This window comes from Falco punctatus (genome assembly GCF_963210335.1).
Source record: "Falco punctatus genome assembly, chromosome: 6".
Classification (NCBI taxonomy): domain Eukaryota; kingdom Metazoa; phylum Chordata; class Aves; order Falconiformes; family Falconidae; genus Falco; species Falco punctatus.
In genome coordinates, this window is record NC_137585.1 from 85,076,510 (window position 1) to 85,092,695 (window position 16,186).

Consider the following 16,186-nt stretch of genomic DNA (forward strand, 5'->3'; position numbering starts at 1 on the left):
GCTGAGTACTGCCATTGATAAGAGTGTGTTCAAGCTCTAGCTAGAGGAGTGCCAAATCATACAATACCCCATCTGTAATGCCAGGCGTTCTTTCTGGTAATGTATCAGTTGGGCTCTCAGTTCTTCAGTAATTAGTTGTACATCTGTGAGCGACTGTCCATCTGATTTACTATCTGAGCAGCTATTGAAATACAGAACATTGTCCCATTTAGCCTCAGGTTTTGAAATTATGGTGTGCTAAAGTTGTGTTTAAAATGTAATAAAATTGACTATATATAAACAAATTAAAAGTTTATGGGACATAATAGACGATCTTAAATCAATATTTTAAAGTTCATAACTTTAAGGTGATTGAGCATAGCTTAATGCATATGAATATATTTTTTATTGCTGCCTTCTTTAATTTGGTAAGATTAAACACTATCCTGGAAAACAACTTGATTGTAGTGAAAAAGACAGTGGAAAAGTGAATGGAAGTATTGCACAACATGTGTTAATTACTTAACTTTTGCAAACCATTAACATCAGTGATACTGTAAATCATGAACAATTGGGAGCCTAATTTACCAAGGTTACTTTTAGTATGGCAAGAGTGCTAGATCTTATCACTGTGCATATGTGTGTGAGGTATGAAGCCTCTATTACATGGTTTTCAGTATGGGTCTGTAGGCTATACATACCTAAATGTTTTTAACAGGGCCACGTGCTATTAGCTGTTTGCATGCTTATGAACTGTTGGCAGGCAAACCATCATGAAGTTATCACTAAGTGCCCTTAAAAGGAGAAAAAAACCAAAAAACACTACCCCAGTATAAATACCCACAGGGATCCTTAAATTCTGTAATGTGGACATATTTTCCATTTCTAGAGGAATTTAGTCTAACCAGAATAATGCAGCCAGCATGTAGTATTTTTCTGTATACTTGCCTCAAAGATGTGAGTTTATAGTAGAAGAAGATTGCACTGTGAATTGGCAAATCAATTTAGAGTGAAATACAGCGGCTACAGGTTCCAGGCTAAGTGCATCATTGCTCACTTGAGGTCACTTTTTCAAACCTGGAGTCAATAGTTCTCTAACAATAAGAGCTTTAGTTCATTTTCTAGACCTTTTGAAACGGTTACTTTGCTGGTGAATACCCCATTATTTTTCTTAAAGTAATTGCTTTCTCTAGCTGTATTTCATAATAATGTGAACTCTCTAATTGTGTGCATGCACATATATATATGTATGTAGGTATCTGTGTGTGAAGCAAAGCCCTATCTCTGCAAGTCATACCCCAGGAAGCTTTGACTGACTCTGGTGTGCAGGGTAGTGATAGTCATGAACTTCTAGCTGCCATGGATTTGTTCCAGTATTTTTTCGTATTACATTTTTCCCACGATCTCACCTTCCATTTCCCAGAGCCTGCCTGATGAGTTTGGAAGCAGTCAGCGAAGTCTTTCCAAATGCTGGATAAAGTACAGAATTCATGACTTTAGATGTCAAATTTGACAGTGATCACGTCTTAAATGTCTAATCAGCTGGAACACTTTTAATTTTAGCCTTTGGGCTTTTATAAACTTGTCTTCTAAAATTACTAACTGACCAATAGTACTGAAACAGTGAGATATTGCAGGAACGTTGCAAAATGCTGTCTGGTTTATACAGAGTTGTCTACTGATACGGGGTTGCTTAAAACGAAGATCCTCAGAGTTGACAACATTGTACTTGAGCTAAGCATTTACAGACAAGGCTGTGCATTGACTCTCTATGTTAGCCATATCTGGCCTAGTCTGAAACCTTTATAGGTTTATAAGATATAAAAGCAAATCCTTTTAAAACCTTCTGGTGTGTATGGAACAACATAAAGTTTGAAGGCATTTACTGGGACCAGTCACTTTAGTTGCTTCAGGATCCTAAAACCACCTCAAGTGTTCTTGTTCAGGCCAGTGGCACTTCTTGAACAATTCCACATGTGTGTGACCTGTTTGTACATATAAGTTTTTCTTAAGTTACTTTTACATTATTCTCACCAACTCAATCTTCAACTATCTCTCCTGGGAAACTTGGGAAGAGTTTCTGTTATCTTCAGTTCCTGTTTCTTGTGAAATAAGCAGAATATCTGGGGTTTGTTTGTATTTTTTTAAGTGCCTGTTTTTCAGGAGAGCACTATTTGAGTATGGATTGAATTGTAAAAGATACCTGTCCAGTTAAAATGTCATTTCATATTCTGTATGTATGTGAAAACAAATAAAAGACGTGAAGTAGAGCTTCAGTATTTCAGGTAGCTGAGTGATAGACCGTTGACAATGTGTTTATTAGCTGGTCATGAAACTGGCAGAGGAATAAACACATCCTTGTGGAGAGATGGTTACTAGCATTTGTCCTTGATGTAAAAATAAATATGATCTCCAGTAGATGTTATTTTTCTGATATTTTAATTTTGTGCATGTGTAGAATGAGCTCCTAAATGGAGACCCTCTTCTTGATTTGGCTCTTGCAGCTATTTGATACTGAAAGTATAGATTTATCCTTCTAAACTGGAATAATTTTCAAATATAAATTGGCCTCACGTTGGCTGGGAATTTTGCAGTAACACCAAATTAACAAGTTTATGCGGAGAGGAAAAAATACCTTTTCATATCTACTTTTGGTTTTGTATCACAGAAGTGGCAATGCACACATTCTCATGTAAAAAGTGAGCAGAGCCCAAGAGAGGGGATAAAGCACTTAACAGGAACTGAGAGGAGCAGTGGCTTTAACTGCAGTCACTCGCAAACTGGAGGTAGAGCCCTGAAACTATGAAATGCAGCACCTCCTCTTACAATCATCTATTTTGATGTGTCGTGCATCCAGAGATATTTATTTTTAAAAAGAAATATTAGTCAAGATTGGAAATTAAACCTGAAATTTGGGTTTGAATCCATTATAATCGTTTGGTAGGGCAGTTGGTAGAATTTTGGCTTTGGTTATCCATAAAGCCAGAAGGTGAAATAAACTTGCAAAAACTTCCTCATTCTCTTCCAACAAACTTCTGGACTGACCTTTCATAGAGCTGAAAGCCAAAACTGGGATGCTGGAGAGATCCAGTGAAATGTTGGTTTGCTGTGGTGCTTCATCTGGTGAAAAGGAGAGAGGAGATGGGGAGAATGAAGGCATTTTTCCCCCTAAAAAAATAGGGAAAGGTCAGGAAAAATGTAAAATGGACTGGAGGGGATGATAAGGTGCTAACTGTATTGTGTTATACTGATAATACATCAAAATAATCTTGAGGCAGTGACTACAAGGAGAAGGAAGGGGAGTGTGTACCTTAGGGAATCAGGAGCAGGCACTATCAAGTAGAGCACGGGGGTAGGGATGGTGGGGGTGGGGGGGAAGGGAGAACACCTAGCACACATTAGATACAAAAGTTCTCGCTGCACATTTTGTAATCCGGGATCCCTGGAACAAGTTCTTAATGTAGCATTGTTTGTTCACTGTTCTCAACGGTATTTCTTATGTAAAATGCATACATTGGCACCATAAATAGCCTGGTTCAAATACTCTTTGAAGGATAAGGACCATGTCATGTCATATGCTGTCACTAAGCTCTGCTTGCTGGTAGGCAGATTCTTTCTGGCAAGTATGGAGATGCTTTTTAAACTTCTAGGATTATAAAGTAGTTGCTCAAAAACAGTTCCCATACCAAAATGTTCACCTTAGTTTCAGGATCCAGCTGAGTATTGTAAAGTTAATTGTAAGAACTTGGCTCCTATATTGTGAATGCTATAAATAATTCTCAGCAGCATTTGGATAGCATGGTAAATAAAGCATAGAGCCACACTGGATAATGAGGAGAAAAATAAATATTGAAGAGTTGCTAGTTCATTAGGTAATGTCTATGCTGTGCATGAAATGAGGCAGGGGAACAGAGGAAAAAGTCTCCCATCATAGAGACTTATCGTGAAGGATTCCCATAAGGAACTTTAGTTCTAGTATTTTCTAGACATGACAATCTGATTGAGTCCCCAGAATGACCTCTAAGACTCACCTTTAGAGTCACCGAAACATCGGGTAACATTTGTTCAGCATCTTCTGTGTGTCTTAGGCAGCAGGTGAGAGGCAAGATGTGGGCTTTGCAAACTGTTCTCACAGAATTACCGCTGTCGTCGCCCTGAGACCCTAAAGAGCATTTCGGGGGACTACACAGGGGTTGCATCTATTTTCATGCATGTGCTTTCTGGCATCTCTTCCAGTACCTGTGTCCCATCTTTTTTTCTTTCCCTTCGGCTCTGTCTTCCCTGTGTTGCCTGGCTGACAGTAAGGAAAATACTGCAGCTCCAGGAGAGATGATGTATCTGCACTACCAGCCTGAGTATCCTGTGACACCAGGTCAGGCTGGAACCACCAGCAGTAGCAACCACAGGAAAGCCTTGCATAATGATCTCTCTGGGGTGTGCAGAGCAGCTTATTTGGAGACTTACGCTGCTGTTTTCCCATATGCTATCAAGTACAATCTTTTATTTCCCTCTAATTTGGGTTGATATTCACTGGGCCACGTAAAGGCCAAATGTCATGCCTTTGCTGCTAAATCTTTGCAACAAGAGTGCCCATAGTGAAAGTCCTGCCCTTATTATTGAGTGTGGAGTGGCTTGGAGACAGCTGACTCTGCAAGGAAGCGTTGGCTCTCCATCTTTCCCTGGCAGCAGCCTACATGGGTGACCCATCTAACAAAAGCATCACACAGTTTGGGATGTATTTCATAGCACTGGCTACAGATGAAACTAATAGTTTTGCCCATATGTTGGCACCTTTCCCTTTATGGAGAAATGAGGCCACACTTCACCAGTAGATGCAGTACTTGAATATCTGCAATGTGTTCTGAACTTCTTACACTTCACTTTGAGATCTGCCTTGTAAAAAACACTAGCAGGTTAGTTAAAGGTGGTTTATTGCAGGGTGGGGATGTCCTTTCTCCCTACATTCAGTAACATTTGACCTGAGTCTACAGGTCTGGCTGCAAGACCCACAAGAGAGGAGATTTTGCAACAAAACATAGCTTTTTACTTAGAGGTATCCATTAATCTTCCATGAAACATAGCTCTGCATGTCAGTCTGTCTTTCTCATATTTCTCAAAAATAATATCCTGGGGAATAGGCAGAAAAACAAACTGTGGATTCTTTACCATTTTAGGAGTGGGATGGAGACAAATTCAACTTCAAAATACTAGCTATTTTAAATGCAAAGTGATCCTTCCTTAATTAATACTTGGCAAAGCATTTTAAAGATCAAAGTGTCAATATTACCTAATTCTCATGACACACCTGTCAGGTAAGTAAAAATTATATCCATTTATAGCCCAGGAAGCTGAAATACTGTCTAACATCAGCATTTTCACAGTTGCTACCTAGTTAATTTACTGAAATAACTAGTCTAATTCTCAGAGGTTCTGCATATTCTCAGTTGTCCTAAATTATACTTGGAGCTCAAGAGTATTCACATTTTTGAAAAGTGCAAGTATTTTGGAATGGAAACATGGGTACAGCAGCTGAACCTGAGGCATCCACACTTAAGGCTTTTTCCAAACTTAAGCATCCCTAAAAAGTCCAGAGCTGGAACTTGCATGCAGTCAGTTTCCAGGCTGGACTCGGGCTCCTGCACTGCCCAGCTCTCATAGCTTAAGGCAATGGGTTGTTTTTCAGTGGAACTACAAGAGGCATGAGGTATAGATGGGCTTGGGAGGGTCAATCTTTAGAGATTTTTTTTTGTTGTTGTTGTTGTTGCAGGAAGGTGTGTATAGAAGGAATGTTTAGAGAGGGAGAGGGTGCTTGAAGTGGGAAGAAAAACAGTGTGTGATGGCAGTTAATTTTTCTACCTCCTGCCATTGCTTCCATCAGAAATGCAGGTTACCTTGTTATTTCTGTCGCGGCTTGTTCCTCTTTTGTTACAGCATCAGCAGAGTGGTATAATTGGGCTGGAGGACAAAATTTTTGCTGCCCTGTTGAGCAATGACCAAAAGGGAGCGGAGATTTTGAACAAGTGCTGTCTCCTTTTCAGTGTGCAGTGCAACTTGTTTCCAAGTGGTGTATAGTTGGAGTGGTGGTGATGTTCAAGGGCCTTGCTTTGTCTGTGCAAACAGTTTTTGTAACCTGTTTGCTCCATTCGGTGTGGCAATGCCCAGCCCTGAATGCAGCACAAAACTAAAGGATGGCGTCACTCCATCCCAGTCTGTTCTCCCTCTTGCAGGAGCAGGTGGGAACAGACAAAACCCCAGCCAAAGGCCATCGATGGGCTGGCACTTAAAGGAGGGAAAAGCCTAGGCTACAAAAAGGGGTCTCAAGGGACTGAACAGCCTGGAGCAGGCGTGCATGGCTGAATTAGGAGTTGGGATTGTTTGGCTTTCAAATTCAGAGGACGTGTTTGCTGTCTTGGCCCCGCTCAAAGTGAATAAGCGCTACTGCTAATAACAAAGCACAAAACAGAGGAGGAGTGGAGGATTAAAACCAGAAAATGATGACTCATCCTCCCCTCTCCCCCCTCCCCAGTTTCAGTCCCCACTAAACCACTTTACCTCACCAAAGCCCTGGTGGCTTTTCGTTTATAAATAATCATGTGTTTCAAATGTTAAAATGTGTAGGCAGGGATTAAAAGGATATGTGATGCTACAGCATTAAAACAGTGCAGACCTCTGCAAGAGAATTGTGAAGGAAAATTAAAGCGTAGTTATTTTTGGCAAGAGCTGCTGCATCCCGGGGAGATCAAGAGACAGCAAAAAGCAGTTTACCCAAGGCTGACGAAACCAAGTAGAAAAGCTGGGTGCAGTAAAATAGGGCTCCACATCATTTCTTTGTCCTACTAAAACTGAATTTGGAGTTTTGGGGTTATTTCAGTTTTGGGGGATGCAGGGAGGAGATTCACTGAGAAACTTCTGTCAAACCTACCAGCCTAAACTGTCCTCCTTTTCCTCCTGGAAAGGCCGGTGGATACAACTGCTTAGTTATCACCCACATTGTAACAGGTTTCTTCCTTCCCCTAAGCCACAGTGGGACTGAGGGGTGGATGGACGCCTCTAACACTCTCAACTCAGTGTGTCAGCCTTTTACAGAGCAAGCAGGTTGTGATGCCTGATTGGGGCATTATTCTGTATTGTCACAGAAGTGAGAATATTGGCACCAAGTTCCTTGTTGTGTCTGGCAAAGAAAATTGAGAATTGTCCCTGCTTAGAAAAAGAAATGCATTACAGACTTAGAGGGAACTGTTGTAAATCAGTTGTCAGCATTGACTCTAACATTGATTCTGGAGTTTGGATTTCATTTTTAGTGTCATTCTCAAATGCTGCATTAGCTTTGTCTGCATAAACGTGTGATTCCTGGCCAAAGTGAGCTCTTTCATGGGACTACTGATGTTGCAGTTATTGAAATCAGCCTCCTTTTTGATCTTGGGCGAGTGAATGATACCAGTGTGAACAATAAGCAGTGTGAACAGGCACAAATAAGGGCACTGTTCTGCTGCTTTTCTTGCTCATGGTCTTGCTGGTGTCTGCTTGTGGGTACAGGGGAAGCCTCTGAATGCTATGCCTGTAGCAACTGTGTAATTACTAATAAACAAACGATTTTGGGAGGCCCCATTCATTTCAGGTCTAATTAATTTTTGACACACACTTGGAGCCTACAAGAACCCAGGGAGTAGTGCTTTGAGGGAGCCTCCTTGGGGGAGGCAGGGGAGTGCCACCCTCCTCCGCTCAGCTGCCCCACAGCTCCCTTCTGCCCCACAGGCTGTAGCAGTTGCCACTGCTGCTCCCAGCCCTCTGCACGGGGCTTTCACTCTATGGCTTTCAGACCAGGGCTTCTGCAAAAACCTGTTTGAAGCCTTCATGTTGCTGATGCCCCTGGTTTGGTGCTGGAACAGCCTGGCTGCAGGGGCATTACAGTCTGAGAACTTCTGCTCCGTTCCTGCTCTGCATCCTCTTGCATTATGACAGCAGTGATGTTTAAGCAATTGTCTTAGGTGAACTGGTACATCTCTTGGCTAAATGGAAACGGTTTGCATTAATGTGTTGATTTGTATGGAATATGCCACCTCTACTGCCCTTAACCTTTGCTGTTACTTTTGTGCTAGCAAACATGAAAAAATGCCCTGTGCTCTAATGGTGTAATGCTGTTTATATGAATCTGTTCGTAAGCCTGGCTTGTGTTCTTGTTTGTTTTTTCACTGCTTTAATGCATGTAAATGTATTAATTGAGAGAAATCTCTATAATAATCTTTAGTTCAATTAATGTTATATTTAATTAAAGGATTTAACAAGGATAAAAGGAAGAATTAAATACTTGTCTGCTTAATAATTTTTTAGGGCTATATTCAAGGCAAGACTCAACTTTATTTGTTTCAGTTAATGCAGTATTTGCGAAAGACATTATATTTAAAAATAGCTGTTCCTTTGGACAGCTAGACAATATTCTAGTGTCCTGTTACTGCGGCACTCGTTTTGATCAAGCACAATGTCATGAAGTAATGTCAAGACATAAAAATATCTGGGTTTAGGTAGGAAATTTCTCATTGTCAGTCAGTAAGCCAATGACTTCATAAACAGAAGGCTTCCAGGGATACACAAAATACAGTCTTGTTTATCCTTGCTAGTTTCCCTTAAAATTGCATCAGTTTAATTTGTGACTAGTTAAATGAATCGTATTAAATTACAGTTCCTGGGAACTTCTGAGTTTGCGAAAGGTTGCAACTCTTTGTGTTTTACACACAGCTAGTATTTAAAATGTGTCTGGAAATTTCCAGACAACTGAAGAGGCCTGCCGTGGCTTTCTTCAAAGCTAGGCCTATGTTTTCAAGCAGCATGGGTTTTAGAGCTGCTTCATTTTTTCTTTTTTTTTATCCTGGGTGAAGAATGATGGTGCTGGTTGCACTGAAGAGGCAGAAGTGTGCATTGCTTTGAGAGCTCTGGCTGGTTATTTTTCATATATAAACACAGAGCTGTGTTTAACTTTATTTCTAAAAAAAAAAAAAAAAAAAAAAATTCTTTTTCCTTCAAGAAATGATGACTTCACACAAATCATGGTACCTGTTATGGGCAATGTTATGGGGATTTATACTCTTGACACCCTCTTCTGACCTTCCTTTCCTGAGGTGTTTTCTGCTGCAATCCTCTTACTGCATATCAGAGAAGTCCTGAGGACACCACAGGGGATGCCAGGGGACTCTCACTAAGAACAGAAAGCTGGGTCACAGTTTTGACTTTGGCATCCTCTACATCAGTTCCACATCCAAAAGTCACCACCATAGGCTACCGACCATTTGGGTCTTCAGGGTACTCATAGAGGGGAAAGAAAGGGTCACGATACCATTTCCATTGTAATGAGCAGAACCATACAGTACAGCTGACATCAGGGCTGGTGGAACAGATACCTGAAGTCCTTTAGCACTTCTTACAGCCAGCACCTTTAGAAAGCATGAGCTGTATCATTCTGTACAGAAGAAACTGAACTAGTTTGGGCTCTGCTCTGCAGTGGTATTGATTGCCAGTGCTTCGCCAGAAGTATCCAGAAATGGAATGACTGCAGAGAGGTCTGCTTGGTCACAAAGCTAAGGAGATCCTGTTCAAAGACCAGGATGGTGCTAGGAAAGGAAGGGGTGTGTGTGTGGTCAGTAACCCAGGGATGAGCCGATTTGTTGCATTCCCAGGTTTTTCATACCCGTGGGTGAACTCAAATCAGGCCGTCCATCCGTATGTGAATCCTTTGGTTGATTGACTTGAACGATACATTGGATAGTGTTTGTTTATAGCAGTCCAAGCTGCAAGATGTGGATTTTATCTGGCATATAAATATACGTGGTGCTACACTGGGTTTGCTTTGCAGGATGTCTGTGCTTCCTTCTTGAGCTGCGCCACGTGGGAATGTTCTACCTGTTTGCATGATTACAAATGTTGCCTAAAGGAGCTCTGTGCAAAGAAGTTATCTCTCCTAAGGGAGGTATATGTGAGCAAAGCTTTTACAGCTGGGGGGCAAGCTATGCTGAGAGAAATTGTTCTTTGAAAATATGTCTTTGAAGTATATATAGGACCAAGAGGAAAAGAACAACTAAATGACGTAGATGGGGAATGAAAACAAAAAGCTAAAGAAAGGAAAATATTCCAAATACATCTATTTTGCAAAACTTGAGTGAAACCGAATATGCTAACATTACTGTAAGCAAATGTGGTACCCAGAAAATAGCTGTCTTACACAAAAGCAGACATTTATTCTAATGAAAATAGAATGAGCGGAGATAACATCCTCTCCCAGCAAGACTGTCTGTCTGTTGTCTTTGTCAAAGTGAGAGACAACATTTCATTGTCCAGTTGTAGGAAACCTACTGAGGGTGTTTTACGTAACTTGTGTCAGGACAGTTTATACACTTTACTGAGTACCAGTCCTTGCTGCTGGCAAACAAAGTAGCAAGTTGGTTCTCCCGTCTCCCCTAGCTCTTTGTTTCTGCCACTTCCACGGATGGCTTAAGTACGGGTGCAGCCAAGCCTAAGCAAGAGCTGAAAACTAACCTGGCCAGGAGCTGAAAAATAGGTAGTTCCTGCTGGAGCAGCTCCATGAGTGTCTTCTCACCACCTGTATGCTAGTACAAGCCCAGAGCAGAGACTTTCCTTTCAGAGCAAGGGATTACTGCACTTAGAGGCAACATAGATTCTCTCTAATGATGAACTAGATATCAACTGTTCTGCCCAGATGTTAGGCAAAGTATAACATTTAGCTGAAATCTTTCTTTGAAATGAATGGCAGGACAACCTATGGAGAGAGGGGAGCAAGCTGCTTGCTGTCAGATTCACTAGGTAAAATTGGAACTCTGACCTTGTGGGACAGTAGAGGAAAAAGAAGGAGTCACAAGTAGAGTATTAGGTGTTCTGTGATCTTTCTTGTGTCTGTTAAGCAGCTGACAGGAGCCTTGCCTGTGACTCCAATTGCTGAATAACTGGAAAGAGGAAAGAGAAGGGCCAGGAGGGGCCACATTTGATATTTTGCATCACATTATTTTGAGGCAACAATCTCTGCAGTGATGCTTCTTGTCTTGTTCTGCCAACCCCTTTACTGAAGTTGAGCTACATTCATTGTCTTTGTCATTAATCTAATACGTTTAACATTCTTGGGCAAGGTAAATATCTGACAGCCCCTGTGTAGAAAATGCATCCCCATGCTTTAAAAATTTGTGGTATCCTTGTAAAATATTGTCATACAAGGAGTGGGTGGTAAAGTGCATGCTGTTACAGTAAGGAAAGTAGAGCCTTTTAAGTAAATTCCCATAGATTACAGCATACAACTGCATTTTCTGGAAGCGGTTGGAATTGTGCTGGAGCCTCAATTTTCTGTTTACCAGCCCTGGAAAAGTATAAGCATCTAAGAGACAGAAAGTAGTACAAATTGATCTCATAAAAGCAAATTTTATTAAAATTCGTATCTGCCAGTGTGTGAGTGATCTTGATAAATTAGATTACCAAACGTTTTTGTTCACACCAAGTTTACTTTCATTATGGGTGAAATATGCAAAATAATATCTAAATAAAGACTAAGTTAAGCTGTTAAATGCTGGTTCTGTGAGTAATCAGACATTTTCTGGCTTGTGCTTTGATTTGAAGGCTGTCTGTCAGCCTTCATCTTTATTCAAGGCAAATAAAACTTCTTCCCTGAAGGGATCAAGATATGAGCACATAAGAACCATAATATTATGCCTACTGCAATCAGTGATTTTGTAGGGATCTTGTTAAAGTTCAAGTTCTTTCCCTGCAATTGGGCAGGAATATCAGTATATGCTGGAAATAAATCAGTCACTGTTATAGGGGATCAAGAAAGCTTAAAAAACAGGGAGGCTACTCAAGGCAGCTGTCAGCACCCTTTGGAAGAGAAGGAGCTAAAGATGAAATGGTAGATACCAAAGACTGTAGTTGGGTCTCTCCCTCTGCTGTTGCTCCAGCCATCAGCTTTTGATCCTGTGCTAGTTTGAAAGCCAGAGAAGTGATAGCCTGGGGAAGCACAGAGAGTTCACTTGGTGGGTGGATAGCAAAGAAAGCTAAGTGAGGGACCCGAGTGAGGAGAGGGACATGTACTGAATAAACTCTTGTGCATCATACAAATGGGTACTCGGGCAATTTACTCCAACCCTTTCCATGTCCATTTTCAACCAAACTGTGAGAATGCGAATATGCTGAAGAAACAAAACCTCTGTGAACATCCTCTCAGGCTGGTGGCATTCCACGGTGATGAGCATCACGAACTAGTCAAAGGCAGCAGGTAAAGTGCTGCCCACGGTCATAAGCAACAGACTGCACACCAAATTTTGTGAGCAGGGATGGAACAAGGCTCTGAAGTGATTAGTGCTGTACCAACCCAGATGGGTTTGATGGAAGTTAAAACAGATCTGACTGAAAAGCTCCATGCTCGTTCAGGAGGAGGCAGCTTTTCGTACGTGAAGATCTTAAAAATGATGACGTGGAAAGGACTATCAAAGTCCATTGTAACAGTAGTAAGTAGCTCAGGTAGGAACAAAAATATTATTATGTATTTTGGGAAAAGAAGCTACAATACACAAGTGGCTGAGCATCAAGCTATGTGGGATTAACTGATCTCAGAGCTTTTTTAGGCACAAAAGGGCCTGACAGTGTCTGATAATAAGTTCTGACTGAAACACGTTGCCTAATGGCAAAACATTGATTGGCTCTCATTTAGTATTATTTCTGGACTGTGGTGTACCTGGCATGGCTCAGATTTTGAATTTCGGTTTCTCTTCTTGCTGGGTTATTTCTGTGTGTATGGCCACTATAACACAGTGCTTTTGTAGGGTAGAATTGAAAGTACCATACAACAGGTTTCTCAACTGTACGTTGAGATTGTACATCGCTTGACAGAGTGTTGCTTTCATGTTCACACAAATATAATTCTGTTTTGTTGAGAATGCAATAAGAGAGTATAACTGCCATAAGGACCAACAGATGATGTAAAGTATTTGGTGGAAATTTAAATTGCTCGGATAGTTAAGAGTTGTTGTATTACCTGTTTTCATGGAATAATGAAATGTTCTAAAAAGTAAACGTCAGGTTTTGGTTTTCTAGTGATCTATTGCTGTTCTGTAGTCTTACATTATTAAAGGCATCTCTTTATCTGCTTAGTTATCCCTTGTCTTCAGTCTTTACTGCACAAATCAGGATTTTGGCAGTACAGAGGCTGAAGATTTACCTTCTGCAAAATAGTGATCTAGTCTGAGACAGGGTGATAAATTCTTGCTTTTATTTCATAGACCATCCTGGTTTAGAGTTGGGACTATGAAGACTGCGCTTCTTTCCTACTGACCACTCAGTTCTAAAAATAACTGTTTTCTGAAACCTTCTATATGAAAGTGTGTATATGTGCTTATTACACATAATTTCCCCTGTTGCTTTTGTTTGGGTGTCATTTCTTTGTCCTGCTTTGGTTCCCTCTGAATTTTGAGCTGAGCTCTCAGGGGATGAGCGTGCTGGAGATCACCATGGCAACACTCCGAAAAATGCACACTGCAGGCGCCAGGCTTCGCTGCCGTTATCCTGCCAGATCTCTGATGATCTGTGGACTTGCAGACTTACTCATGAACTGAGAGAGGGACGGAGTCGGTGGCTGAGAGCTGGGGGTACCATGCCTATCAAAAACATTTCCTATGTAAATTCATGAACTTTGGATATTGTTCACTGATGTACAGCACAAGCCTCCAGCGTTTTCATAGCTTACCACTGAGATTTCCCTTAGCAGACCATAAATTTTCTTTTTTTATTCCATATAATTCTAATATTAGTCTCTTACATCTTAGCTCTCCCCATTTTCACTCAAGACTACTGTGGGAGCCTGTGCAAAGGCAAAGTTGTTATCCTGGTAAAAGCTTAAAGACAGTTGATGATAAAACATATCATAAAGATTATGATGCAGAGTTTAAAAGAGGTGAGTACTTGTATCCTTGTTGTTCCAAAATCCTTTTCCAGAAGAGAAAGAAAACATTCAAGGGAGAGTTATTTTATTGATGAGTATTTAACATCAGTGGTTGGGAGAGAATGGGTTCTCTCCAGTGGCAGGAAATAACAGAAACTGAATAAAAGTGTATTACCTTCTGAGACAAGAATTAGGCACTCTAGGTTGTGTTCTGACAGGGGAAGTGTGGAGTTGGAGTTTTGTTTTATATTACTGAAATAAGAAATACATCGTATCCCAGTACAGAGAGGGTATGTTTTGTGAGGTTGTTTTGGGGTTTTCTTTAAGTACTATCTCAGCCCACCAGCTATAAGAGTAGACCACCAGAAGGATGTAGGCTGGTAGTGCTCAGAGCAGTGAATAATTCAAGTGTAATCAGCAGCCTTGAATCAGGTGCCTTCACTTCCAGTTATTGCATGGGGAGCACTAAGACCATGAAAGCAAAATTTGTGAACAAGCAGGATGCAGAGCAGGAATGCCTAAAATAGTTGGCAATGAATGCTTAGAAGAAAAATGTATTTGAAGCCTTCCTTTCCAGGGATTTTCCCAGTCCCATTTGTGGATGCATAGAGGTCATTATCCATGTTAAACTGAGAGGAGCTCAGATTCCCACTCTGAAAATGGGTTACATATTTCACATTCATCACGGGGTAAAATGTGCAAGCTGGTCCTGCACCAGGAGCCCAGATCACCCACGCAGCTCAGTGCCCTAGAAAGTCAGGTTTCCCTCAATCTGTTCCTATAAACTTAAAGCATCTCTTGTATAGCACTGGATCAAAGAATCCTGCTTCGGGCAAAGGCATCTGGTAGCAAAGCATCAGAGAGACGGGTGTGCATGCACTCAACAGCCTGAACTGAAATTTCCCAATTCCTAAAAAAAGCATTCTTGCTGCAGAGGTACGGTACAAACACCACAGCATTATCTGCATGCTGCCATCCTCCACTCCCTGCAGCCAAGGGTGTATGTTTCTTCTTGAATGTAGGTGGCTCTGGCAGCCAAGTGCAGAGAATCCCCACTGCTGTGTGTAAGTACTCAGTATCTTGATTCAGCTTCTACTGGAGGTAAGCATAATAATGTTTAGTCTGAGGTTCCCAGACAGGCTTGAGCATGACAAAAAGAGCAGAACCAGTGAATGTTGACAAGGTGAAGGTAGTTCAACTTCTGTAGAATCCAGAATTTTGGGGCATTTGATTGGGGGCGTGGGCGGGGAGGGGCAAGGGAGGAATTCTGCCCTGGTGAGGATGCATCTGGAGTACTATGTCCAGTTCTGCGGTCCCCAGTTCACAACAGACAGGAACAGGGAGCTAGCGCTCCCCAGTTCAAGGGAGACAGGGAACTACTGGAGAGAGCCCAGCAGAGGGCTACAGGGATGGTGGGGGGACTGGAGCATCTCCCCTGTGAGGGAAGGCTGAGGGAGCTGGGCCTGTGTAGCCTGGGGAAGAGACGGCTGAGGGGGGATCTTGTCAATGAATGTAAATATCTCAGGGTTGAGTGTCAGGAGGATGGGGCCAGGCTCTTTTCAGTGCTGCCCAGTGACAGGGCAAGGGGCAACGGGCACAAACTGCCACACAGGAAGTTCCATCTGAATATGAAGAAGAACTTCTTTACTTTGAGGGTGACAGAGCACTGGAGCAGGCTGCCTGGAGGATGTGGAGTCTCCTTCTTTGGAGATACTCAAACCCCATCGGGACACAGTCCTGTGCAACCTGCTGTAGGTGAAGCTGCTTTAGCAGGGGGTTGGGCTAGATGATCTCCAGAGGTCCCTTCCAACCCCGACCAGTCTGTGATTCTGTGATTCAGTATACATAGTCAAAAGTTATAAGAATGGCATTCTGGTATGACGAATAAACCTTAGGAATGCTGCCTTCATTTTGTGTCATTATAGGCTAAGAATGGCTTATTTCAACATGTAACTGTTAACGTGAAATAAATTGCCAATTTCCTTTTAAGGCCAGTTAATTAAACAAACTCAACACATGCCTCTTTGAACAAAGCAGTAAAATTATATATGATGCCATCTATTTTAACCCATTTAAAGAAAACAGAACTTCAGCAGATCAAGAACTGTTGAAACATTCCTATAAACGATGGCCAGAGTCTTGACGTTCTTTAAGACCGGCTGAAGAGAAACAAAGTTCAGGGGTTATTTTAATTTCCTGTTTGTCTATTTAAAGTTTGTATTTTAAAAACAGGACTGGAAAAGCATATTCATGTACTTTGGAAGAATCTCATTCCCAGGA

The 16,186-nt window shown here is 41.4% G+C and overlaps 1 protein-coding gene across 4 annotated transcripts in view; it reads left to right on the top strand.

Annotated features, from left to right (window-relative positions):
* Window positions 1–16,186, top strand: part of PLXNB2 (plexin B2) — a 267,859-nt gene that overhangs the window by 146,346 nt on the left and 105,327 nt on the right. The window contains exon 1 of one of the 4 annotated variants that reach the window (XM_080393897.1): window positions 13,791–13,918. The exons of the other annotated variants lie outside the window; for them this stretch is intronic. The gene's annotated coding sequence lies outside the window, so the exon portion shown is untranslated. Of the gene's footprint in view, window positions 1–13,790; window positions 13,919–16,186 lie in introns of those variants that run through there. 4 annotated transcript variants of the gene reach the window in all.